A 27,784-nucleotide genomic window follows, 5' to 3' on the forward strand; every position below is an offset into this window, starting at 1 on the left:
AGCACTCGGAGGGCCGAAGGCGGGCAGGGAGAGGAGGCGGCAGGGGTGGTCACCTTGTGTGCCTCCCCAAGGACTGTGGATTTTATCCTCAGTGCACTGGGAGCCCCAGATGGGTCATAAGCAGGAGATGGAAGTGGTTGGATTTGTGGAACGTCCCCGTGTCTGTCTGCTGTGAGTAGGGTAGACAGGAGGGTGGAGACAGGAGACAGGGGACCAGGCAGGAGGCTGCTGTAGCAGAAAGAATTGTGCAATGGCCAGAGTCCTAAATGTCTAAGTTCCCTCAATGGGGAGTGGGCACAGCACAAGCCCCGCCCAGCACCATCTCTCTCCCTGCTCTTTTAGCCTCCTGTCCCTACAGCTGCAGGTAGAGCAGTGGTTTCCAAACTTCTAATAGGTTGTAAAAAAAAAAAAGTTGAGTAGGCATACCGTTATGTTTTTAAAATTTGAAAGGAAAAAAAGATTAGAAAATAAAAGAGTGTGGACTACAGAGAACCTGATCGATTGTTGTTCAAAGAAACCTTCTTTTAGACTGTGTGCGAGCCACAGAATGCTGTGCTATCACTTCTTCTTGGGGAGTGGAGGCCAAACAGTTAGTAAGCAGAGGGATGGAGACGGCTCCAGCCACGGGCTCACTTCCTCCTTTCCCAAGAGCCGCTGCCTTAAACTACCCAGCATGTCATCCAGGAAGGGGTCCAGCTGTCATTTCCTGGGTTCCACGTGTTTCCTGGGGAGGCTGCAGGCGGGCTCAGCACCCAGCCTGGTTGTCTCTGCCCTGAAGAGGGTGAGGTGGAGCCTGGAGCCAGGGTGAGAGAGAGGAGCGCACTGCCCAGGGCAGGGTTGGGGTTGGCATCTCTGGGGAAGTAGGAGCTCAGCTGGAGCCTGGAGCCTGGTCTCAGGGTGGCTGAGTCAGGCTCTGAGGCAGGAATGTGGAGGGAGACAGGACAGGGCAGGGGCTCAGAGGCTGTGCTGCAGGGCAGTGGCTGGTCCTGAGATGTGTGGACACTGAGAGCCACTACTCAACAGCATTAAGGCTTTGGGGTCAGACAGATCCTTTTGGGTTTGCATCCTGCTTCTGCCTCTTCTCAAGATGTCGCAAAAGCCTTTGCACACAGTCCCGCCTAATCCCCCCACCAGCTCTCTCAGAGACCCCCACCCTGTTGTGTCCACCGTGGGACCTCACTGTCTGGGGACAGCTCTGTCTTCTGTGTGAGAGCCTGGATCATGAGGCAGGACCTGGCCTGTGCTGGTTGAAGCCGTCATTAGGTGTTAGGACTCTGCTTCTCCTTATGGCTAAAGAAGGTTCTGGCTCTCTTGGCAGTAAGTGTAAGATTCCCAACAGCGATTTATTTTATTCACTCATGCTGTTCCCTGGATCCAAGCAGGACACTGACCCGAGGTCCTCCTGCGGGTCAGTGACACAGGCTGGAGCAGAGCCCAGGACTCCTGAATCCAGTCCACGGGCCTCCAACCCCCTGCCCAGGCCCTCCAGGAAGGACAGCAGGCTCTGCTCTCAGACTCCCCTGGACAAGACCCGGGTCAACGTTCCAACGGCTCCTGGTCAGGGCTGGCAGAGCTGGGCTCCTGGATGTGAAACCCTGGAGGACACTGGCATTTCCTGCTCTTGCCAGATTCCCCACTGGCTTCTCCTTTTCCCCAGGAAAAAATTGGCTGAATATCCCTCCTGTCAGCATCTGGGTGTTATTCATATCTGGCCTCAGGGAGCCCCTCCCAGGGAACAGGCAGGAATTTGGTGGAACTCCCCACTTTTAGGAAGAATGTCAGGTATGTGGGGTGTCCCTGAGGAGGAGGGCTGTGCCGCCCCAGTGCCACAGTGGGGTGGGCTCTTTGCTCCACCTGTGGACTTCAGGCCTGCAGGCTGGTCCCTGCTGCATGCAACAGGCCAGTGCACGCCAACCGCTGATGGTCAGGCCAAATCCCTTCCTGCTTCAAATGCTCTGCAGCAGCAGCAACAGCAAGAACTTCAGAAAAAAAAGCACTCCAACTACTATAAGTAATAGGTGCTTTCGTACAGGCACTGGGGTCTGTCCAACTCGGTGGCAGGGCTGCATTGCAGAATCCACGCCAGGACCCCAGAAACGACCCGCATCACCACCTCTGGACTGTGAACTGACGTGGCTGCGGGGCCGCCAACAGAAACCATTCAAGAGGATCCCCGTCCCATGAAAGGGGCTCCCAGCCACGAACTCAGCAGCGCCCCGAGTATCAGCGCCGCGGTAGTGGCCGCAGCCACTGAATACTGACACCAATAAGGTGACAGCAGTAGAAACAGCGGCCCACGCCGCCGCAGCTGTGCGCACGCGCGAGTTCTGCTGGAGGCGCCTGCGCACTGCAGAGTTTGCGCCTCACTCGTCTTTGCGTTGTCTCCTACTGCCCTCTAGCGTTGACTGCTGGGATGTCTGCCCCAAACCGGGGAGGATGGTGGGAAACGTTTTGAGACAAGGTGTAAAAGTGACACAGTGCTATAATGGGTGCACTACAAATGCGCCTTTGACAGCATGATTAAATGATATTATAAATTCTATAATATTATTGTCACACGGCCACTGGGTAGAGCCCTAGTCTACTCCAGAGTCACTGTGTACAGTCTACACCACATGACTCCTCACAGGAGGAACAAAATGTGGGCTCGATCTGACCAACGATGGTTTGGACCCTTAAGCTTTCATCTGAACCGAGGGGCTGCCACTCGCCTCCTCTTTCAGAAACATAAACTTGGGAAAACTGTAAAGGTGGGGCAAGGAAGGGAAGCAGTGGCCCTTGGACCCTTCCTTCACCCCCCAATAGACTTCATCTAATCACCGAGGGCACGAGTCTGCCAACACGTGCTCACTCTCACATGCGTGATTGCTAAACGGTTAGAGGCCTTCCCCTGCCGAAATGCCTCAGCAACCTCAGTTGCCAAGGATTTCCTAGAACAAATCTTCCCACGTGGGGAATCCCCCCTACCATTTCTAGTGAGGGAGGATCACATTTCAGTGTTAAATTACACAGGAAATCAAAAGGGCAACACGCCTTAGTCAAAGACTTCACTGCCCTCGCCATCCTCAACCATCAGGCACTGTGGAAAGAGCCAACGGGATCCTCCAGTCCAAGATGGCTACACTGTCTGAAGAACGGGACTTCCCATGGCCACAGGTGTTGCCCATCACTCTTATGACTCTGAGACCCTCTCCCCTATCTACTCATAGACTGTCTCCATTTGAAATCACTACAGGAGGACTTATGAGAATGCCCCACTCATCCTGGCTAACAGAGAATTCCAATTTCACCCAGTCTGACATCCTCAGATACTGTCAGCGATTAATTAAACTCACACAGTCCTATAATCAAAAAGTCCACCGCCTTTCCCTCCAGCTCCCCGATCAGCCTTTACAGAATTAGCAAGTAGGGGATGAGGTATTTTGGAATCATCATCATTGGAAAAGTAACCTTGAACCTCAATGGAAAGTACCTTTTACTGTTTTGCTCATTGCTAACACTGATGTCAAATTACAGGGTATTCAACCCTGGGTCCATGTCTCACAGCTAAAAAAATAAAAACACTATTCAGACTGGAAGAACACTCCAACCAGGGAACTCAAACTGAGGTCCTATCGAGACCCTTCAGAAGCAGAAAGATCTCAAATAAACCAGCTAACTTTAGCTTGTTCCCACACCTCAAGGAACCAGAAAAAGAGGATGAAACTAAGCCCAACATCAGCAGAAGGAAGAAAATAATAAAGAGCTGAGCAGAAATAAATGAAATAGAGACCAGAAAACAATAGAAAAGCTCAAAGAAACTAATGCCTGTTTTTCTTAAAATATAAACAACTTTGACAAATCTTTAGCTAGACTAACTTCAAAAAAACGAGAGAAGACTCATAAATGAAATCAGAAATGAAAGAGGAGACATTAAAACTGATACCACAGAAATACAGAGGACCATAAGAGACTACCATGAACAATTATACACCAACAAATTGGATATCCTAGAAGAAATGGATAAATTTCTAGAAACATACAACCTACCGAGACTGAATCAGGAAGAAATAGAAATACTGACCAGACAAATAACAAGTGAGGAGATTGAATCAGTAATCAAAAGCCTCCCAACAAAGAAAAGCCCAGGACCAGATAGTTTCACTGGTGAATTCTACCAAACATGTAAGAAGAATTAATGCTAACCCTTCTCTAACTCTTCCAGAAAATTGAAGAGGAGGGAACATTCCCAAACTCATTTTACGAGGCCAGCATTACCCTGAGAGGAAAGCCACATGAGGACACTACAAGAAAAGAAAACTACAGGCCAATGTCTCTGACGAATGTTGATGAAAAAATTCTCCACGAAATGCCTGCAAACTGAATTCACAGCACATTTGAAGTGTCATACTCCATAATCAAGTGGGATTTATCACTAGGATGCAAGAATGGTTCAAATCCAGCCACACCTGAATTAAGTCCCCTCTGGGGAGAGAAATTCTGGGGAGGAACGGCTTGAAGTGGGACCCACATCCACCTCCCCAGCCCTGCACTGAGCCTCCCTCCCTGGGTTTGTCCTTCCCTGGTCCTGCCCAACTGTGTCTGGGTGCAAGGCTCTGTGGAGTCGGCACATAGTTCACTTTCAAAATTATGAGAGCAGTGAAGACTGTTTTCTCCCCACTTAATTTTATTTCAAAACCAATTTTATGTCAAATTTGGAAAGGAAAGTAAGGTGTCTCCGGGATTCCTTAAATTGGGTCTTTCTGACAAGCCTCAGAAAAATGAGCCTCTTCCTCTTCCGTGTTCTGTTCTAGCCCACTGGAAATGCTGGAGGTGCGGGGATGGTGCAAACTGAGCAACCCAAACTGAAATGGTCCTTGCTTGAGAGCTCAACTATCCCCAGTGTTCTTCGGTACCCCCTCCCCCAATGCCGACTCCAGGAGGGCCCTGGATAGTCACCCCCTTCTTCTGAGGGAAAGTCAGAGCCTCAAGGCTTGTCCTCTGACATTTCTTCTCCCCTTTATGGTACTAAATCCAAAAACCATGATTTTCCAGAATCCCTTAAGCCTTATGCCTTTCTGGTCTCCTCAAAGTCAAACCTCCTTTGGAGACAAATAATTCCTGCGTCATGAGAGTCCCAAACCCTCCCCTCCACCCCCAAACACCACTATGTATTGGCTAGTGGGGCCAAGTGGTCTTGAGAGGGAGCAGGAAACTCTGAACTCTGACTTGTTTGGGATCTGGTGTTGTAGAAATGGGGAGAGGCTTGTTGCAAGGCTGCTTGGACTGCAGGAGAGGGTGTGGGGAATCAGCAGGGAGCGTGGTCATTGTCGTGAGCCTCGGCACTAGAGGGCTGGGAAGGTTCTGTGATAGGCTGATTGCAGATATGGTTCTGATTATTTGCCTCCTTATTCACATCCATTGCCAGGTGCCTTTGCATCTCTTCCCATCAAGATTTGCTGCCCATCACCCCGCCTCCTTGAATCACAGCTGTCTTGGTGATTTTGTGGCCCAGAGGACAACTGGAGTGTCATGTGCCAGTTCCAAGGGTAGACTTCACTCAAGGGACCTTGGGGCTTCCATTTCCTCTATCAGCAAACTGAAATAACGTGGACGCTCTCTGGCCAGCCTGTTGGACGGTGAGAGACCACATGGAGGAGAGCCCTATTCTCCCAGCTGAGGACATCCCAAAAAGCCTACTGCCAGGCAACTGAGGACACGTGAATGAGTTCTTTATAGATGAGCCAGCACCCAGCCCACCCACCAGCTAAGTGCAGACGTGTAGGTGACCCATTCCAAGGGCAACTGAGCCTGGCCCAGATCAGCAAACCACTCACATGACCTGTAGACCAGCATTCGTAAAGTGCTTGTTTCATGCTGGTGACAATGGGGGTAGTTAATTCTGCAGCACCAGCAAACAACACATGAGTTTAATGAGGGGTGATAGACCTTGAGGTCCCAGCAGAGCTCCCTGATTTCAGCCCAATCGGACTTATTCAGATTCTCACTCAGATCTTACTCTGACAACCCAGGACATGTTCTTTAGACATCTCCCGGGGCCTCTGTACCTTAGTGGGGAGACTTCTCAGTTGCCTCCATCCTCACACAATGAGGTGTCACCTGTCCCACGATGAACAGGGCTCTGTCCATGGTCATGACCATCTGTCTCCATTGGAGAGCTGGGACGCAGATGAGATTTCGCATAAGGTCAAGAGACTGTGGAGGTCAGAAGACATGCAAGGAGTGAGGTGCTTCTCACCAGTCAAGACTGTCCACTATTGGCTCCACTTTTAGGTGGTCAGTGTTTGGATGACAAAGTTGCTTGTCCATCCACATTGCCAGAGCCATCGTACAAAAGGTCTTTCACAGCCTCAGGTTCACACAGGACAGAAATTCAAACTCAGACCCTGTGTAGACTTTGTGCTGGGTCAGCTGTGATCCTCTGCCTCCAAACCTCAGTCTTAACCTAGGAAGTCACTCTGCCTTCATTCACTTCTTTATTGATTCTCCTTGAGGTCTTGTGAATGCTCAGTTTTTCATGACAGAGTTCTAAATATAGTTTCACTTTTTTATAGCAAAAAGTATATGATTTTCTGAGATACTTTCTATTTGATAATAGTGAGATTAGGGACAGCTATACAAGTTCACTCTGGAAAGACTGATTTTCCCTGACCTAGAGTTTGTGGTTCTGGGAGCAGGAGGAAAGACGGCTCTTCCAGGACTTTTTAGAAGAAAACTGTGACATTTTAGGAAAAAAAAATGGTGACATCACCTAAAAATCATTTTAAGTGATTAATAAAATGGTAGGTGGTTCTGTACTCAGGGGGTGTTTGGTGTAAGGGACTGCGTGCTAGAAATCCTCTGTTTGGGGCTTGAGAAAAGGGGGAAAACTTTGAGAATGCATGTGGAGGGTTCAGAAGCCATGGAACAGTTTTAAGTCTGGTACCACCTAGATGTCCATGTCAGGAACCAGCCCCAACGTCGTCATGGTCACAGTCACTGATCACAGAAGATTGTAGGAGTCAAGTTCTGACTCTGACTGCACACATATCCTGGTTTCAAATCCCAGCTCTGCCAGGGACTAACAGGGTGATCTGGGTGAATTTGTGTCACTTCTTTTACTGTGTGTGCCTCAGTTTCCATGGTCATCAAGAAGGGATCCTTATAGTCTCAGACTCATGGGATTTTAGAAAAGGTGGAATGGATGGATGTATATAAAGTGCTGAGAACAGGGCCAGGAACCAACAAGTGCTCAGAGGTATTATTATTGTCCTTCCAGGTCCTCAGCCCTGAGAGATTGAACCCCCTGACTCCACACATCTCTAGACTGTCCTCACCTCACCCACCTCTCAGTGCCTCTCTCTGTGCCATCATGTGATCATCTGCTCTCTGCTTCTGGGCCTTTGCACCTGTTGTTCCTCTTGACTGAAATGCTCTCCCTCCTGTTTCACACCAAGGATGCTTCTGATGGGCTCTGTGTCAATGTCCCCTTCTCCATAGGACCTTCCTGGACACAGCATCCACCTACATCCAATGGTCATTTTCTATTTCCACACAAAAGAAAAGAAAAGAAAAAACTTCTAGTACTTTACACAAATATAGATTGATTGCGATAGATCTATCTCTATGTCCGGATTGTGAAACCTGTGAGGATAGGAGTCAGGTATGTTGTCTTGGACAACACATTCTCCCCAGCCCTGGCCTCTGCTTTTCTTGCTCTGTATCTAGTGCATCCTCATTACCCCCAGAGCCTCCCCTCCTGCAGGGACAGGGACCACACTGTTCCTGCTGGTTATTTTCAGGCCAGGTGCAACTTCCACGGGTGTAACTCCCTGAAATGTCTGTCTTTTAAAAATTACTGAGGTTCTGTATTAGTAGTGTTCTGTCTCACAAAATATACGATGTCCCTGGGGTTGCCAGTGGAATGCACTGAAATTCCAGTAGTGGGACTTAGGTTAACAAACAGCCAAGGTTACCTAATGACTCAAGAGGATTTTTGGTGAAATCTTCTAGGTCATCATCTGCCTGTGTTCCTCAGCACTACAGTTCACTGCTCGTTGTGTTTCTATGTCCCTCTGGGAGAGGGAGTTGGAACCTCTCTTTGCACAGACCACATGGCGGTCAGAGTGAAGGTCACCTGGGCCTGTGCACAATGTGGCCACTGCAGAGACCTGTCCCCAAGGAAAGGGACACTCAGTCATTGCAGCATCCACAAGTGGTAGATCTTCCACCTTAGCCTAGTATCTGATTGGATATTCTCCATTCACATTCAGAGTCAAGATTACTCCTGTATGTGGGGTGCTTCTCTGTCATGTTTGCTGGAGGATTTCCACTTGTATTTTTTACTAAAAAAAATTTAATTGGGGAGTGATGTCAGCATTATGGCGGAGTGAGCTTCTCCCATTTACTCTCCCCCTCTAAGACACAACCAAAAGGACATTCATATTCCAACAGAAGCTATTCACACAACACAGGGGACGTCTGAGGCACACAGGCAGCCGTACACCCGAGGACTGAGGTGCTAGAATCCCCAGAGGAAGTGGAAGTAGTTAAGAGGAGCTCCCTTCCTTCCCCAAGAACTGTGACCCAGAGACTGAGACCACGCAGGTCTCAGAGTTGGGGAGAGGGGCGGCTCACTGTGTGAAAACCGGTGCTCTCCAAGACCCCTCACAGTCTGTGGGGAATCCACCTATGCAGGGAGTGGAACTGCTGTGAGAGTACTTTTGACAAGCTAGCCCCTCAGGAGAGCAGAGAGGGGCAGCAAGGCCAGAGACTTCTGAGATCTTGGAGGTGAAAGTAAGCACCACTCCACCACCAGGTCCACCCACCCTGCGCTTCAGCACAGCAGCACTTCAGATCAGCCCCATCCCCAGAGGCAGCGGACCTCATGCACCCTGGCCCCACGAGTGCCACAGCGTGGCTGCACCCCCATGCCTGACGCAGCGGCAGCTCAGGCCCCACCACACCACAGCCCAAGCTGCCCTGGGTCCTCTGCGCCATGGCCCCAGCTCCTTTGGCTCGACTATGCCTGGACCCCAGCTTCATCAGCTTGATCCTGCCCTGCCCCCAGCTCCTTTGGCCCCCTAGCTCCAGCTGCTTTGGTTTAGCTGCACTCAGGCTCCAGCAGATGTGGTGCCAGCAACTTCCACCCAGCCACACTCCAGCCCCTGCTTCTTCAGCCCATGCATGTTCCAGCTCCTGCTTCTTCAGCCTGGCTGTGCTACAGCTGCAGCTGCTTCAACCCACCTACACCCGAACCACAACTGCTTTGGCCTAGCTGCACTGCAGTCCCAGCTGTTCCCATGCTCCAGCTCCAGCTGTTCCAACACTTCACCCCCAGCAGCCTCCACTCAGCCATGCTTCAGATCAGTTGTGCTTCACCTCAGCCATACCTCAGCTCAGCCGGGGGCCGAGCAGAGCACCTGTGGATCAAGGCATGCCAGAATACACAGCCCTTGATGCCCACCCAGTGGTGGCAAGAGGAAACTGCAACTATATATTTTCACTATGAGGAAAAATAAGCCAACACCAACAGGCACTATACAAAATATATTAAATCTCCAGACCAAAAGGAAAATGACAAGTGCCCAGAAGTCAACCCAGAAAGCACAGAAATGTATAACCTTAGTGACAGGGAATTCAAAATAGCCATCATAAAAAAAGCTTAATGAAATACAAGAAAACACAGATAGACAATTCAATGAAATCAAGAGTTTCTTCACAAAAGAGATTGAAACTATAAAGAAAAACCAATCGGAAATCTTAGAGATGAAAAACACAGTAGAGGAGATAAAGGCAAATGTGGAAGCCTTAAGCATCAGGGATGACAATATGGAGGAAATAATTAACAATATTGAGGACAGCAACGCAGAAATGCTCCAGATGGACGAGGAAAGAGAACTAAGACTAAAGAGAAATGAAGAAACTCTCTGAGAAATATCTGACTCAACTAGGAAATCCAACATAAGGATTATAGGTATTCCAGAGGGAGAAGAGAGGCAAAAAGGAGCAGAGAACTTTTTCAAAGAAATAATAGCTGAGAATTCCCAAACCTGGGGAAGGAGCTGGAAATACCAGTGAATGAAATCAATAGCTCTCCTAAATATATCAACATGTAAAGACCCTCTCCAAGACATATAGTAGTAAAGCTGGCAAAAGTCAATGACAAAGAAAAATTATTAAGGGCAGCTAGACAAAAATAATAACGTAAAAGTATTTCCCATTAAGGTCTCAGCCGACGTCTTGAGAGAAACTTTACAGGCTAGGAGAGAGTGGAATGACATATTCGAAATTCTGAAGGACAAAAACTTTCAGCCAAGAATACTCTATCCAGCAAACATATCCTTCAGATATGATGGAGAAATAATAACTATCCCAGATAAACAAAAGCTAAGGGAGTTCATTGCCATAAGACCCCCACTACAAGAAGTGCTCAAGGAGGCCCTCATGCCTGAGGAAGAAAAGAGAAAGGGGATTCAAAGTTTTGAACAAGGAGGAAATAGGTCAACAAAACCAGAAAAATTGCAGGTCTCTATCAGAATAGATTAGTAGACACATAATTATAAAACCAAAGGTCAAGGGAAGGTAAGCACCAAGAATAAATATAACCTCATCATGTTAAACACAAACTCACAACACAAGAAGGAATAAGATGTGATAACAATAACTTAGAAGGGGAAGAAGAAAGGGATCAAATCAACTTAGTCTAAGGGAATAAGAGGCCATCAAAAAATGGACTACCACATCCACGGGATTTTTTATACAAACCTCATGGTAACCACTAACTAAATAATCAGAACAGAATCACATATGATACAGACAGAGAAAACTAAGAGAACTGCCATACAGAACTACCAAACTGAATTGGTAGTCTGAAACACATAGGATGAGAAACAAAGGAAATGCAAAAGAACCAGAAAAAGAGTGATAAAATAACAACAATAAGCCCTCATATATCAATAATTACCCTAAATGTAAATGGACTGAACTCTCCAATCAAAAGACACAGAGTAGTGGGATGAATTAAAAAATAAGACCCAGCAATATGCTGCCTCCAGGAAACACATCCCAGCTCACAAGGCAAACACAGGCTCAGAGTGAAAGGATGGAAGACAATACTCCAGGATAATGGCAAACAAAAGAAAGCAGGTGTTGCCATGCTTATATCAGACAAAGTTGACTTCAAGATAAAACAGGTGGGCTGGCCCCGTGGCTTAGCGGGTAAGTGCGCGCGCTCTGCTGCTGGTGGCCCAGGTTCGGATCCTGGGCGCGCACCGAGACACCGTTTCTCCGGCCATGCTGTGGCTGCGTCCCACATACAGCAATTAGAAGGATGTGCAGCTATGACAGACAACTATCTACTGGGGCTTTGGGGGAAAAATAAATAAATAAAATCTTTAAAAAACAAAAGATAAAACAGGTAATGAGAGACAAAGAGGGGCTAATATATAATGATAAAAGAGACACTCCACCAAGAAGACATATCACTTTTAAATATATATGAACCCAACACAGGAGCACCAATGTACATAAAGCAACTATTAACAAACCTAAAAGGAGATATTAACAACAACACAATAATAGCAGAGCATCTTAACACCCCACTGTCCTCAATGGATAGATCATCCAGACAGAAAATCAATAAGGAAATAATGGACTTAAACGAAAAACTTGAGGGGATGGACCTAATACGTATATATAGAGCACTCCATCCGACACAGCAGATTACACATTCTTCTCAAGCATGCATGGGACATTCTCAAGAATAGACTGTATGTTGGGAAACAAGGCATGCTTATATAAATTTAAGAAGATTGAATTCATAACAAGCATCTTTTCTGACCATAATGCCATGATGCCAGAAATCAACTACAAGAAAAAAACCCAGGAAAGTTACAAAGCTGTGGAGACTCAACAACGTGCTACTAAACAACCAACGGATCATTGATGAAATCAAAGGAGAAATCAAAGTATATCTGGAGACAAATGAAAATGAAAATACACCGTACCAACTCATATGGGATGAAACAAAAGCGGTCCTGAGAGGAAACTCATAGCAATACAGGCCCACCTTAACAAACAAGAAGAAGCCCAAATAAGCAACCTCAAACTATGCCTAACAGAATTAGAAAAAGGAGAACAAACAAAGCCCAAAGTCAGCAGAAGGAGGAAAATAATAAAAATCAGAACAGAAATAAATGAAATTGAAATAAAAAAACAGTAGAAAGGATCAATGAGACAAAGAGTTGGTTCTTTGAGAAGACAAACAAAACTGAACAAACCCTTAGCCAGACTCACCATGAAAAAAAGAGAGAAGGCTCGGATAAATAAAATTAGAAATAAGAAAGGAGAAATTAGAGCAGATACCACAGAAATACAAACGATTATAAGAGAATACTATGAAAAACAATATGTCAACAAATTGGACAATCTAGAAGAAATGGATAAATTCTTAGACTCATACAACCTCCCAAAACTGAACCAAGAAGAAATAGAGAACCCGAATAGACCAATCACAGTAAAGAGATTGAAACAGTAATCAAAAACCTCTGAAAAAATAAAAGTCCAGGACCACATGGCTTCTCTGGAGAATTTTACCAAATATTCAAAGAAGTTTTAACACCTATACTTCTCATACTATTCCAAAAACTGGAGGAAGGTGGAACACTTCCTATCACATTCTATGAGGCCAACATCACTCTGATACCAAAGCCAGACAAGGACAATAACAAGAAGGAAAATTACAGACCAATGTCCCTGATGACCACAGATGCAAAAATCCTCAACAAAATATTGGCAAACCGAATACAGCAATACATTATAAACATCATATGCCACATCAAGTGGGATTTATACAAGGGACACAGGGATGGTTCAACATCCGCAAATCAATCAATGTGATACACCACATTAACAGGACGAGGAATAAAAACCATATGATCATCTCAATAGACGAAGAGAAGGCTTTTGACAAGATCCAACATCATTTATGATACAAACTCTCAACAAAATGTGTATAGAAGCAAAGTACCTTAACACAATAAAGGTCATATATGACAAACCCACAGCCAACATCATACTCACCGGGGAAGAACTGGAAGTCATCCCTCTGAAAACAGGAACGAGACGAGGGTGCCCACTCTCACCACTCCTATTCAACACAGTACTGGAGGTTCTGGCCAGAGATGTTAGGCAAGAAAAAGGAATAAAAGGAATCTAAATAGGCAACAAACAAGTGAAACTATCACTGTTTGCAGATGACATGCTATTATATATAGAAAACCCTAAAGAATCCTTTGCAAAACTATGAGAAATAATCAACAACTAGGGCAAAGTTGCAGGGTACAAAATCAACTTAGAGAAATCAGTTGCATTTCTATATACCAACAACAAACTAACAGAAAGAGATCTCAAGAAGACAATCCTATTTACAATTACAACAAAAAGAATAAAATATCTAAGAATAGTTTAACCAAGGAAGTGAAAGACCTATACAGTGAAAACTATAAGACATTATTCAGTGAAATCCATGATGACATAATGAAATGGAAAAATATTCCATGCACTTGGATTGGAAGAATAAACATAGTTAAAATGTCCATACTACCTAAAGCAATCTACAGATTCAATGCAATCCCAATCAGAATCCCAAGGACATTCTTCATGGAAATAGAACAAAGAATACTAAAATTCATATGGGGCAACAAAAGACCCTGAATAGCTAAAGCAATCCTGAGAAAAAAGAACAAAACTGGAGGCATCACAATCCCTGACTTCAAAACATAAAACAAAATGATAGTAATCAAAACAGCGTGGTACTGGTACAAAAACAGACACACAGATCAATGGAACAGGATTGAAAGCCCAGAAATAAAACCTCACATCTCCGGGTAGCTAATATTTGACAAAGGAGCTAAGAACATACGTGGGAGAAAGGAAAGTCTCTTCAATAAACGGTGCTGGGAAAACTGGACAGCCACTTGCAAAAGAATGAAAGTAGACCATCTTCTTTTGCCATACACAAAAATTAACTCAGAATGGATCAAAGACCTGAAGGTGAGACCTGAAACTATAAAACTCCTGGAGGAAAATATAGGTAGTACACTATTTGTCATCGGCCATAAAGGGATCTTTTCGAATTCCATGTCTACTCAGACAAGGGAAAGGAAATAAAAAATGAACAAGTGGGACTTCATCAGATTAAAGAGCTTCTGCAAGGCAAATGAAACCAGGATCACAATGAACAGGCAACCCACCAGCTAGGAAAAATATTTGCAAACCAAATAACCAATAAGGGGTTAATCTCCATAATATATAAAGAACTCATGCAACTGAACAACAAAAAAATAAAGGGGCAGAGGAGGAGCCAGCCCGGTGGCGCAGGAGTTAAGTTCGTGAACTTCACTTCGCCAGCCCGGCGGCCAGGCGACTTGGGCTTCGCAGGGTCGGATCCCGGGCACGCACTGATGCACCGCTTGTCAAGCCGTGCTGTGGCGGCGTCCCATAAAAAGTAGAGGAAGATGCGCACGGATGTTAGCCCAGGGCCAATCTTCCTCAACAAAACAAAACAAAAAAAAAGAGGAGGATTGGCATCGGATGTTAGCTCAGGGCTAGTCTTCCTCCAAAAAAAAAAAATGGGCAGAAGAAATGAACAGACACTTCTCAAAAGAAGATATACAGATGGCCTATAGGCACATGAAAAGATGCTCAACATCACTAATCATCAGGGAAATGCAAAGCAAAACCACACTAAGGTAACATCTTACATCCATTAGAATGGCTATCATCACCAAGACAAAAAACAACAAATGCTGGAGAGGCTGTGGAGAAATGGGAACCCTAATCCACTGCTGGTGGGAATGCAAACTGGCACAGCCTCCATGGAAAACAGTATGGAGATTCCTCAAAAAATTAAAAATAGAAATACCTTATGACCCAGCTACACCACTACTGGGCATCTACCCAATGAACCTGAAATCAACAATCCAAAGAGGCTTCTGCACCCCTATGTTCATCGCCGCATTATTCACTATAGCCAAGACATGGAAGCAACCCAAGTGTCCCTCGACTGATGATTGGATAAAGAAGATGTGGTATATACACACAATGGAATACTACTCAGCTGTAAAAAAAGACAAAATAGTCTCATTTGCAACAACATGGATGGACCTGGATGGTATTATGTTAAGCGAAATAAGCCAGAAAGAGAAAGCCAAACACTGCACGATTTCACTCATATGTGGAAGATAAACCAACACATGGACAGAGAGAACTGTTTGGTGGTTACCAGGGGCAAGGGGGCTGGGGGGTGGGTATAAGTGGAGGAGGGATGCATTTATATGGTGACTGACAAACAATAATGTACAACAAAAATTTCACAATAAAAAAACAAGTACAAACAAACAAAAAACTCAATGCTCGCAGTCCAGAGGTGGTGTTGCAGGACACTTCTGGGGTCCTGGCATGGATTCAGCAATGCAGCCTGGCCACACATTTGGTCAGACCCTATTCCCTGTACTAAAGCCCCTTTTATTTATTTATTTATTTATTTATTTATTTGGTGGGAAGATTGGCCCTGAGCTAACATCTGCCAATCCTCATTTTGCTGACGAAGACTGGCCCTGGGCTAACATCCATGCCCATCTTCCTCCACTTTATATGCGACGCCGCCACAGCATGGCTTGCCAAGGGGTGCATCGGTGTGTGCCCAAGATCCGAGCCGGCGAACCCCGGGCCGCTGCAGCAGAGCGCGCGCACCCAACCACTTGCGCCACCGGGCCGGCCCCTAAAGCTCCTTTTATTTGCACTAGTTTGAGTGCTGTCTTTTTGCTGAAACTCTTGCTGCTGCTGCTGCTGCTGCGGAGCATTTGAAGCAGGAAGGGATTTGGCCTGACCATCAGGGGTTGGCGTGCACTGGCCTGTTGCATGGAGCAGGGACCAGCCTGCAGGCCTGAAGTACGCAGTGGAGCAAAGAGCCCACCCCACTCACCCAGACCTTGGAGGATGGGCCTCTGGCACTGGAGAGGCCCAGCCCCTCCTCCTCAGGGACCCCCCACATAGCTGACATTCTTCCTGAAAATGGGAAGTTGCACCAAATTCCTGCCTGTTCCCTGGGAGGGGCTCCCCGAGGCCAGAGGGAAGTAACATCCCATAAACCAGGAGGAGGATCAGCCTCTTTAGCACCTGGTACTAGGGGAAGCCTCTCACATTACAAAAGAGTAGTGTTTGTCTCTTTCACATTCCAGAAGCACAGATCTCCTGGCACTACCTGGAAGCTGTGGGAATGTCTCACTGGGGGTTTGTTCAGGGGCCTACAATCAGGGCCAACTGGCCCTTTCCAGAGGGACTGGGCCTAGGATTGATGGAGACTCCCTGGCTGGGATTTGGGGTGTGTGGATCCAGTCTAGACTGTGTCTGTGACCTGCAGAGGGGCCTTCTGCCAGTGTCTTCATTACATCCAGGGAACTGGGTGCAGAGAATCCAACCAGTGGGGCTCCCAGTACACTCTTTCATAACATGGGATCCTGAGCATCCTTGTCAGTGGGAAGAGAGAGTTCTGAACAGCCAGGAATATGCTGGTGACCAAGGCAGCCCTAGTCCCCGTCCTCATGGAGCTCTATGTCCAGTAGAGATGCCAGACTTACCCCAGACAAAGATGACCCAGAATGGTCAGCACAGGTTGGGGGACACAGAGACAGCTTTCCTGGGGACTGTTTATATGTGCTTTCAGGGCTCTCTGCTGCCTATTTTGCAGATGGTCCCCGGAATTGTCACGGATGACGGAATGACAATCAACACCTCTGTATATGAACTTGATAGTGCTCAGGGCAAGCTGCCCCAGGAAGCACCACTCTGGTATGCGGATTATTTCGAGCTGAAGACAATAAGGACTCAGAGAGCTCAGGAAAAATATTTGAGTTTCCCCTCCCAAGCTGCCTAAAGAATTTAAAACCAAAAAATCTGTTTTAGGAAGGGGTTATTATCATGACTGCTATAAAAGATAATTTAGGATAGAGGTTACAATAGAAAAGGCACCAACAAGCCCATCTTATCGGGAGTCCTGTCTCTCTGGCCACATTCTTTGGATGGCCCTGCGAGGAGTTGTCAGACAATCATTTACAAGGGAAGTCTCCATTTGTAAAGGTATCTCCCTCTCTGTATTGAGAAAAAGGGGGGGGTGAGCTCATTTCTAGTAACTTATCAATGTGGAAGATGAGGCCTTGGGGCTGTATAATAAACCTTACTCTTGTTTACTGTGCTTTAGTGGTAATCTCCTGTAACTGACTCCCCCACCCCCAAAATCCTCCTTTGTCATTGGCTGAAAATGATATTTAAGACGAGAATTTCTGCTATTGTGTTGAGAAACGCAGTGTCCCTGCTTTCTCCCATGTATACATGTTATTAAACTTGGTATTATTTTCTCCTGCTAACCTGTCTTGTTGATTATTTGGCCAGCCAGAAGAACCTTAAGGGAAAGGGCAGAGGGAGATTCTCCCTCTTCCCCCGACAAACTAATGCTTGTCTTTCACCCAGGAAACAGCAACAGGACTCCCCCAAGGAGAAGGGCTCAGGTCCAGTCCCGTGTGAAGCAAGTATTGATCCCAAGCAAGGGGCTCACTCTGCTTGCTGCGATCCGAGCCAATTAATCACAACGAGTTAGAGATCGAGAAACGAAGTTTACTTAGATGAGCTGACAAATTGGAAGATAGGTGACTAATGTCTCAAAGACCCATCTTCAAAGATTACAGCATCCTGAGGCAGTTATATAGGGAAGATGGGCAGGGAGGAGGGGGTCCAGGGATGTTGGGCTTCAGGTATCACATTGTTCCATTCTTCTGTCAGCTGTGATGGATACCTTGTAGGTGTGTTCCCCACCTGTGGTCAGCCTGTTCCTGGAGAAAAACTCACAGAACAAAGTTTTAATTTATTAAGCTATTGGAGAGTACAGATGTAGCGGAGGCCATAAATCAGGAGAGCATGTGAATTTTTTGGAGTACGTGCAGAGCAGCGAATAGTCACACAGAGGAGGGGCTGGGGCCATTTAGTGTAACAAGATGGGCTCACTTATGTTCACTTACAGTATGAAGTGGTAATGCTGACTTTGGCTTTCTCTTTTTATCTAGGACCTGGGACCAGGGTGAGGTTCCTGCATGTAGGCTGAGGTGGAGGATTTGAACTTCCTTCTGCTGCCAAGGGAGGGAGTGTGTGGTCTGCCCAGATGTGCAGTGGAAGTGAGTGACGTGGGGCTCAAAAGCTGTCAGAGTCAAACTTGAAAAATCGAATCTTCCTCTTATGCAGAGAGGTAAACAGTGTTGTCTGTCAATGGCATATGTGACTTTTTGAGAAAGTATAAAGATTTGAACCCAGGGCTGTTGGATCCCAAACCCTCATCACTGTCTAGTCAGAGGCTCTCAGTGTCCATGGAGCCCTGGTCTGGCCTTCAATGCCGCCCAAACAGCACAGCCTCCCACCCCCCTGCCCTGATCTCCCTCTACCTTTCCACCCGGGTCCTGACTCAGCCCCTGGAGAGACCAGGCTCCAGGCCCAGGATGGTGGGCTGGGCCCCTCCCTCCTCAGAGACGCCAACCCCAACCCTGCCCCCAGGGGAAATGTGCTTTTCTCTGGAACTGGCTGGTGCCCAGGCCAACCTCATCCTCCTTTTGGCAGGGATGCTGGGCTGGGTGCTGGGCCCACCTTCAGCCTCCTGGAAGCACCTGGGACAGAGGATGTGAGAGCTGAACCCATTTTTTGCAGGACGTGACAGGGCAGCTAAGTCAGCGGCTCTTAGGAGAGGAGAAGGCGAGCCTGTGCCTGGAGCCTTTCCAGTCCCCTGCTTATTAACCGTTTGTATGTGACTTACTAGGAAAAATAGATATGACACCATCATGGGGCTTACACATGGTTCAAAAGAAAGTTTAATTACCCAGAAATGGTAGAGGGTCTATGCTGTGCACACTGCTCTATTTTCAATCATTTCTATTTGAATTTTAAAGTACCCATTTTAAAAACTCAGGTTTTACAACCTGAAAGAGCACTGATCCAGAGTTTGGAGAACATTCCTCTACCCTGCAGCTGAGGAGAGGGGAGGCCTGAGCAGCAGGGGAGGATGGTTCTGGGAGGGAGCGTGCGGCATCCACCCCCTCAGGGAGAGCAGACAGTCAGGACCCTGGTGATCCCATGATTATTTCTGCATCAGAAGCCTCCTCCCTGGTCTCCTGCCTCCTCTCAACCCTCCTGTCCACCTCACAGCAGACAGACGCTAGGATCTTCCACAGGCTCACATCTCCCCACTTCCATCCCCTGCTTAGGACCCGTCCATGGCTCACAGGGCACTCAGGTGAGTCCAGAATCCTCCCCGAGGCCCCCAGGGTGACTGGCCCTGCCCTGCCCTCTGCCCTCTGCCCTCTGCCCTCCCAGGACTGAGCTCCACTGACACAATCACAGTTCTTGCTCATTCTTAAAATCACAGCTCAGATGTTCCTCCTCCAGGAAGCCATCCCTGACATCCTTGGCCCTCCTTCCCAGCCCTACTCACTCTGAGTCATGACTGTCTGGGGTGGTCTGTGGCCCCAATAATGTGAGAACTAGAAGGACAGGGCTAGGACTTCTGGCCAGCACTGTGTCCCCAGCATCGACTAGCACAGGCCTGGTGACAGAGCAGGTGCTCAGGGAATACTGAATGAACCAATGTATAAAATAGTCAATGGGTGACTGCATGGGCGGATGAATGAATGACAGCACTGTGCTCAGGGTGTATCTAATCAACATGACTGTCCTGACAGAGTGACTTTCTGAGAATTGGTGCCGGAAGTTCAGACCTCTCCTTCTCTAGGCCGCCCCCCATATACTGCCTATCATGTTGTTGCTCAGCTGGGCCCTGTGGGATTCTGTACCTTGGGGAAGGCCTAAGAACATCCCTCCAGCCACCTCCCCGCTGCTCTCCACCCCACACACATAGGACTCAACCCTGTGTCGGGGGCTGGAAACCAGGCTACAACAGCATCCGGGCCCCGCCAGGAGTGAGCAAGTTGGGCCGGGGCTCAGAGCCTGCTCTGTTCCTGATTTTACTAATCCCTTGGCTGCCTGTACTGGGAAACATAGATGTTACATCATTGTGCACTTACACACAGTCTCAAAAGAAAGTGAAAAGACAAACAGGCCGTAAGTGCACTGTCAGCCTCCCTCAGGGGAGCAGCTCCTTCTCCTTCTGACCCCAAGTGGCTTCTCTCAGAGGAGAAACTGCCCCCTCTCCCTCAGAGCCAGCGTATTCAAGCCCAAGAAGGATTAATTCCTGTGAAGGAGACAAGTGAAAACCTTTCATGGTCCTGTTGTCTTAACTCTGATGGGGTCATGACCCACTTGAGGATCTGGTGATGGTTGTGGACATTTTCACCCAGAACGTCAATGAAACAAGTGTGATAAAGACATTGGTCACATCAGTCACCTCTAAGATCATCAATTGTTTACCCAGCACCAGGCACAGATGCTGCATTCTCTCACTCGTAATCTTCTCTCCTGACCCTTCTTTTCTCCCCTTCTCTCTCCAAGAACCAGATGAAAACAGTGGCTCTTGCAGAGCAGCCTCAGCACTGACTCTCAAAGCCTGCAACAGTGCCTGGGATATGCAAGTCATGTGTTCTTGAGTAAGTGACAGCTATAAAGAAGAAACAGATATAGACACATGTCCTTGTGACATTGGAGTTCCTGTCTTGGTTCCATAAGTGACCCCAGAAGCCTGGGAAGTCTCCCATTTTGCCTATTTATTCTCATTACAGTTTCCAAATCCGTAAATAAAAGGTCACTGCCCATCACAGTCGCTGTCACCTGAACGACACCAGCCTTGGTTAGGTGAGTGGGTACTAGGCTCTGGTGTGAGGTCAGGGTATTGAGGAGCCCCCTAAGGAGGGCTCGAAATGTAGAAAAGAACATGGGGAAAATGGAAGACTTGTAGGGTCACATGGATCAGACATTACTAGCTGTTTCAATTTGGGACAGTGTGGACAGCTCCAAGGTGTATCCTATGCCTTGATTTTTGCTAAAGTGGCCTTATTACTGAAGGATGAGAGGGATGCATGTGAGGGAAGGAAGGGGGATGGAGCATCCGTCCTCTCCTGGCTCTTAAAATATCTGACTTCAGGTTCCAAGGTGACAGATACCCTGTGTAATGCCTGCCCCAGCTCCAGGACCAAGCAATGCCCCTGTTGCCAGAGAAGAGGACTGGAGCTCCTCTGACATCCCCTGCTCCTCTCTACAGATAAAAAGACCTCGGAATCTGCCGCTTTCCCATCCACGGAACCAAAGTCAACCCCAGAGACATGATCCCCAATGCAGCCTCCAGGTAAGGAGTGCAGAACCCCACCTTCTGTCACAGCTGCAGCCCCACCCCCAAGGGAACCTCTGCCTCCATCCCATCCCTTTCCTCTCCCGCCCTCATCTCCTTCCATAGCAATGTCCCAACCACATCCCCAAATCAGTTCCATTTATATTGTTAAGATAATTATTTCCCAAAGCGATCTGTAGATTCAATGCAATCCTTAGCAAAACCGCAATGGCCTTTTTTTCTTCTTCTTCTTCCAGAAATGTAAAAGCTCAGTCTCAATTCATATGCAATTGCAAGGGACTCTGGATAGTGAAAAGAGTCTTGAAAAAGCAGACCAAAGTTGGAAGATTCACACTTCCTAATTTTAAACTTGCTATAAGGCTACAGTAATCAAAACGGTATGGTACTGGCATAATGGTAGACATAGAGATCAATGGGATGGGATTGAGTTTCCAGAATTAAGCCCATAGATTTATGGCCCATTGATATTTTGATGAGGCTGCCGAGAGCATTCAACGTGGAAAGAAGTTTTCAGCATGTGGCACTGAGTCAAATGGATCTCCACAGGCAGAAGAATGAAGCTGGATCTCTACCTCACACCATATACAACATATATAACTCAAAGTGGATGAAAGGCCTAAATGTAGGAGGTGAAGCCATAAAAGTCTTAGAAGAACACATAGGAGTAATTCCTCATGACTTTGGGTTTGAAAATGTTTTCTTAGATATGACAGCAAAAGCACAGATACAAAAGAAGAAATAAAGGATAAATTGGAATTAATCAAAATTTAAGTTTTGTGTGTCAAAGAACACTACCAAGATAGTGAAAATACAACCCACTGTTGGGAATGGGAGAGAATATTTGCAAATGATATATCTAACAATGATCTAGATTATAGTATCCAGAATATATAAAGAATTCTTACAACTGAATAACAAAAAGGCAAACAACACAATTTAAAGCAAAGGATTTGAATAGATATTTCTCCAGAGAAGATATCCAAATGTCCAACAAGCACATGAAAAGATGCTCAAAGTCATTTTTTATGGAAATTCAAATCAAAATTACTAAGAATTACCACTTCACACCCACTAGAATTGTGATAGTTTTTTAAAATGGAAAAAAATAGTGTTAGCGAGGGTGTGGGGGAAACTGCAACCCTCCCACTTTGCTCATGGAAGTGTAAAATGGTGGAACCACAGTGGAAAACTGTTCATCTCTTCCTCACTAAGTGAATCATAAGATTACCATGTGAACAAACAGTTCTACTCCTGGTATATTCTCAAAAGAATTGAAAGAGCTGTTCGATCACTTTTATATAAAAGTTCCTTGTAGCATTTTTCACAAGAGTCAAAAGGTGGAGACATCACAAAAGTCTATCCCTTGATTAATGGATGAACTAAATGTGGTATATCCACATAATGAAATACTATTTCTTATGAGAAATGAAGTACAGATACATTACAACACGGATGAGTGTTGAAAGCATTGATAAGCGAAAGAAACCAGACACAAAGAACGATACATTGTATGATTCTATTCATATGAAAAACCCAAAATCGGTAAATACATTGAGACAGAAATTAGATTAGTGGTCTCTAGGGGCTGGGAGGAGGGTGGAATGGGCAGGGATTGCTTAATGAGTAAGGGGTTTTCTTTAGGGGTGATGAGAATATTCTGGTGATGGTTACAGAACATCTTGAATATACTAAATGCCACTGAACTGTACGATTTACAATGGCTAAAATGATAAATTCTATGTTCTGTGTATTTTACCACACATGTAAAAAGGAAGAGTAAAAACATTTGAATGGGGGGTTGGGGGGGCATGTCCTGAGAGCAGAAGGAACTGTCCACACCACTGGTGCTGACCCACTCGGCCTGTTTCATCACTTATCTTGCTGGAATAAGACTTTCCCTGAGCATCTTCACTTTATAGTGGGATTCTGACCCCCATCTGCTTGTGCAGGAGGCTGGTCTGGTTCAAGTAAATCTAAACCCCTTGATCTATTCAGTCCCTGAAACAACTCGTTCCTTTCTCATTGATGATCAAAAACCACACTGAACCTGATTCCCAAGTGTCTTTCTTGACAGCAAAGCCCCAAAGAGCTGTGATAAGTGCTCAGCAGAAGATTTCCAAGGTGGTGTCTGGATGCAATGGGGTGACTGACCTCAGCCTCAGGGTCCAGAGACATTTCAGGGAGAGTGACATTTACACTGAAAGCTGGAGAGTGAATAGAATGCATGTGAAGAGAGTGGGGAGAGAGTCAGACAAGAACCGTCATGCATGAACCCTGGCACATGTGGCTGTGGGGGGACCACAGCCCCTCAAGTTGAGATGCAGAAAGTGAGGGGAGTGTGGGGCCTACAGCTGGGGACATGGGTGATGAGCCATGGGAGACATCTTGGGTTGTAATAAAGAGTTGTAATAAGTTGAGCATGATGGGAGGGTGATGAAGGGTATACTGGACACTTGGCATCCATCCCACCCACTCAGGGCCTCCCTGTCCTCAGAGGCTGGGCAGCTTCAGACGGCCTTTCCCAGAAGGCCTTGCAGCTGGGGCTCTGGATGCATCTGAAGCTCTGAGCAGCACAGCCATGGAGTCACCAGGTGTTTCCCCAGCAGCAACCACATGTCGAGGCAATAGCTTCGAGGTGCCAAGAGGCTGCTGGGGCTGCAGCAGTGATGTTCAGATCCCTGAGTCACACAGCGGTGCTGGTCTGGGCATCATCCCTGGAGGCCAAGCCTAGAGCCTGCTCCTCCAGCCCCTCCTCTGACCAGTAGGCTCTTAACTTGTTGCCAAATTGACCTCACTCCGGTGGGACTCCAACCCACAGGCAGAGGAGCTCTGAGGAGGAACACACAGGTGGGCCTCATACCCACAATCCGTCCCTTCCCTGGTGGGTTCTCTTTTGTTCCGAGTCGTGGATTTGAAATGTAATGGAAGCTGAGTGGTCAACAGCACAAGCTTTCATTCAATAGCCAGAGAATGGAGAAGTGGGAACTAGGTTCACAAATCAACTTCTCAGCTCATGGGGTGCATAAGCAGCTGTTATAAGGGGTCCAGGTTATGAAGGGGAGGAAAATTCATAGTTTTCAGAGAAATGGGCAGGCTTTTCTGGGGATCAAGGGTGCCATCTCTTTTCTTTCCTTATTTGGTCCTATCCTGCCATTGCCATGGCAACTGTAAACTGTCATGGCGCTGGTGGGTGTGTGATGTAGCATGGTAATGCATTACAATGAGCGTATAATGACCTGCAGGGTCTATGTTAGGTAAAGGCAACTGCCATGTTGCCGTCAACCGGTATTAACTGGTTTCTGCTATGTGTCTCAGCCTCCTCCTCCCTCCTCTCATTGTGGTTTCCTGTAAACTAAGGCTTGTAAGGCTTGTTCTGAGCAGGGCTGCGGTTACTGGCTTATGAGGTTGGCCGGCCGGGTAACAAACTCACTCTTTTACTTGAAGAAGCCAATCAGAGCTGGGGTCAGGCCAAACCATCCACCCTTTGGTAACCATAAGTCCCTTTGCAGGGAGCAGGGATCAGTTCCTGAAATCTTGATAATGTGATTGGAGCAGAAGGGTGACACATCCTCCTCCTCAGCTAGCAGAGGAGAACCTTCTGGCTCTGGGAGCCCCAGCCCCTCCTCCTGCATACCTGACATTCTCTCTGTACACCTGAAAGTCCACTACATTCCTGCCTGTCTCTTGGGAGGGGCTCCCTGAGGCCAGATGGAAATAACACCCAGATGCTGACAGGTGGAATATTCAGCCAATTTATTCCCGGGGAAAAGGGGAATCCAGTGGGGAATCTGGTAAGAGCAGAAAATGTCAGCTCCTGGGTTTCACATCCAGAAGCCCAGCTCAGCCAGTCCCCGCCAGGAGCCGTGGGAACATCAACCCGGGTCTTGTCCAGGAGAGTCTGAGAGAAGAGCATGCCTGTCCTTCCTGGAGGGGCTGGGCAGGAGGGTCAGAGGCCCCTGGACTGGGATTCAGGAGTCCTGGATTCTGTTCCAGCCTGTGTCACTGATGGGCAGTAGGACCTCGGGTCTGTCTTGCTTGGATCCAGGGAACAGGATGAGTGAATAAAACAAATGGCTGTTGGGGATCTTACACTTACTGCCAAGAGAGCCAGAACCTTCTTTAGCAATAAGGAGAAGCAGAGTCCCAACCCCTAATGATGGCTTTAACCAAAACAGGCCAGGTCCTGCCTCACGATCCAGGATCTCACACAGAAGACAGAGCTGTCCCCAGATAGTAAGGTCTCACGGTGGCTCTCAGTGGCTGGACCCTCCACTGGTCAGGACCCAGTGAGTTGGTGACTCTCTGTCCACACATCTCAGGAGGAGCCACTGCCCTCCCATCAGCACAGACCCCCCTATCCTGTCCTGATCTCCCTCTACCTGCCTGCCCTTTGCTCACTCAGCTCCCTTGAGAGACTTGGCTGCAACCCTGCCCTGTGGAATGTGCTTTGTCCCTCACCCTGGTTGGTGTCCAGGCGTCTGCTGCACCCCAGATTTTGGCAGAAGCAACCAGGCCTGTGTCGTTGCCTACCTGGAGCCATTCCAGAAAATGAATCAAGGTCGTAAGAGATGAGCCCTGTACCGGAAAACATGATGAGGCAGCTAAGTCTGTCAGCAAAGAGGGGACCAGCCCTTCCCTGGAGCCTCCCCATTCACGAGTTTACTAAGCAATAGATAAATATTACATCATTACGTGGCTTCCAACATTCTGGAAGGGAAGTTTCCATAAGCAACCTTTGACAAGATCCTGCAAAGCACACACTAATCCATTTCCTAATCTATATTTTTCAATTAAAAAAATAACATAGTTTATGACCAACTCAAGTGATTCTATAACCTGCTAAAATGATGCAATCCACAGTCTGGGAAACACTGCTCTGCTGTGCAGCTGCAAGAGAAGGGAGGTCAGAACACAGGGGAGATGTGGGGCTGGGAGGGGAGCTGCTGTCCCCCTGCCCCATGGGACAAAGGGGACATTTGGTAATTGTGCAAGGATTTCTGCTATGGCAGGATCTTCTCTGGTCTGCTACTCCAGGCTCAACACTCCTGTCCACCCTCCTCATAGCTCACAGATGCAGGGATGTTCACAGACACAAATCTCAACTCTCCTCCCCTGGTCAGGACCCAGCCATGGTGCCCAGTGCACTGAGGGTAAAGTCCGGCGTCCTCTCCGAGGCTCACAAGGGACTGATCCTGTCTCCCCCTCCAGCCCCCTCTCTCTGCCCTGCCCTCCACCCTCTCTGCACTCAGCCTTAAAATCTTAGCTCAGACATCCCCTCCTCCAGGAAGTTCTCCCTGTACACCCAAGATGAGTGATGACCCCTCTCCCAGGCTCCCACAGCTCCTGGGTTTTCTGAACCCAAACCTGACCTCTCTGAGCCATCATGGACTGAGGACAGTCTGTGATCACCAACGATGGGACAGGACCTGCTACTGAGTTATCACTGTGTCCTTAGGGTCACCCGGCACAGGGCTGGGTACACAGCTCATCCTCAGCTACTATTTATTGCCAGGCCCTTCACTGTGTCATCTCTGTTAGAACAAAAGACAACGGGTCAGCTGGGCCAGGTTGTCTCCATTTTCCGGGGAAGGAAACTGAGGCTCAGAGAGGCAAAGTCACCTTCCCAGGTTCATTCTGGGAAACCTGGCTTGTGGGCACCAATGCCAACCCCACACCACCACCAGAGCTGGGCTATGAAGACATCTCTGTCCCCAACCAGGAGAGACCACAGCTTTCACCGAGGACACCGCAGAGCTGACCTGGATGTTTCCCTGAATCCCCCACTTCTGCTGGATCTGGACGCTGATGCGGTTCCCCCCTCACAGTGAAGGACACGCTCCGTTCCTCTTTCACTGGGTCCTCGCCCTGGTTTCTGTCTGGAACAGGGGCGTGTCATGGAGGAGCTGAGTCTGGGCCTGGGCTCCAGGTGGAGGGGAGTCTGGGGAGCCAGTGTGGAGGCTCCCGCAGGGGAGCAGAGACGCAGAAGGCAGGATCTTTCCAAACACAGGGAGGGGATAGAGGGACACAGCTGCCCACATGAGGAACAGGTCACCCTTCCCAGGCCCTGGGGAGAAACTTGTCCATACAGGGGTGGTCCCTGTGCCCCTGAGGGATGGAGTCCTGCAGGGGCTGGGGGAGGGGCCTCCTTTTGTTGACTGCACGAGGTGACCTGGACCCACAGAACTGACCCCACAGTGTCCCTCAGGTAAGGGGATCCTTCACCTTCTGTCTTCATATCCTGACTCCAAGACGGCTCTTCTCAGGGGACATTCAATCCATCTCCCTCTGAACACCCATGTTAAGGAGTAAAGCCTTTGAGAATCTACTGATGGTGGTGGAATTTCTCCTGCAAAACTTCACAGACGAGTAATATTGACAATGACCTTGACCACAACAACCAAACTCAAATGGATCATCTTACCATTCTCTTTCTCTCTCTCATGAACTCAGTGAAAATTGTGACTT

At 47.5% G+C, this 27,784-nt stretch overlaps 1 protein-coding gene across 1 annotated transcript in view; it reads left to right on the forward strand.

Annotated features, from left to right (window-relative positions):
- Positions 1-27,784, forward strand: part of LOC131397030 (MHC class I-like protein MILL1) — a 303,101-nt gene that overhangs the window by 268,631 nt on the left and 6,686 nt on the right. The window lies entirely within an intron of this gene.

The sequence above is a fragment of the Diceros bicornis genome, chromosome 34 (assembly GCF_020826845.1).
Source record: "Diceros bicornis minor isolate mBicDic1 chromosome 34, mDicBic1.mat.cur, whole genome shotgun sequence".
Lineage (NCBI taxonomy): Eukaryota > Metazoa > Chordata > Mammalia > Perissodactyla > Rhinocerotidae > Diceros > Diceros bicornis.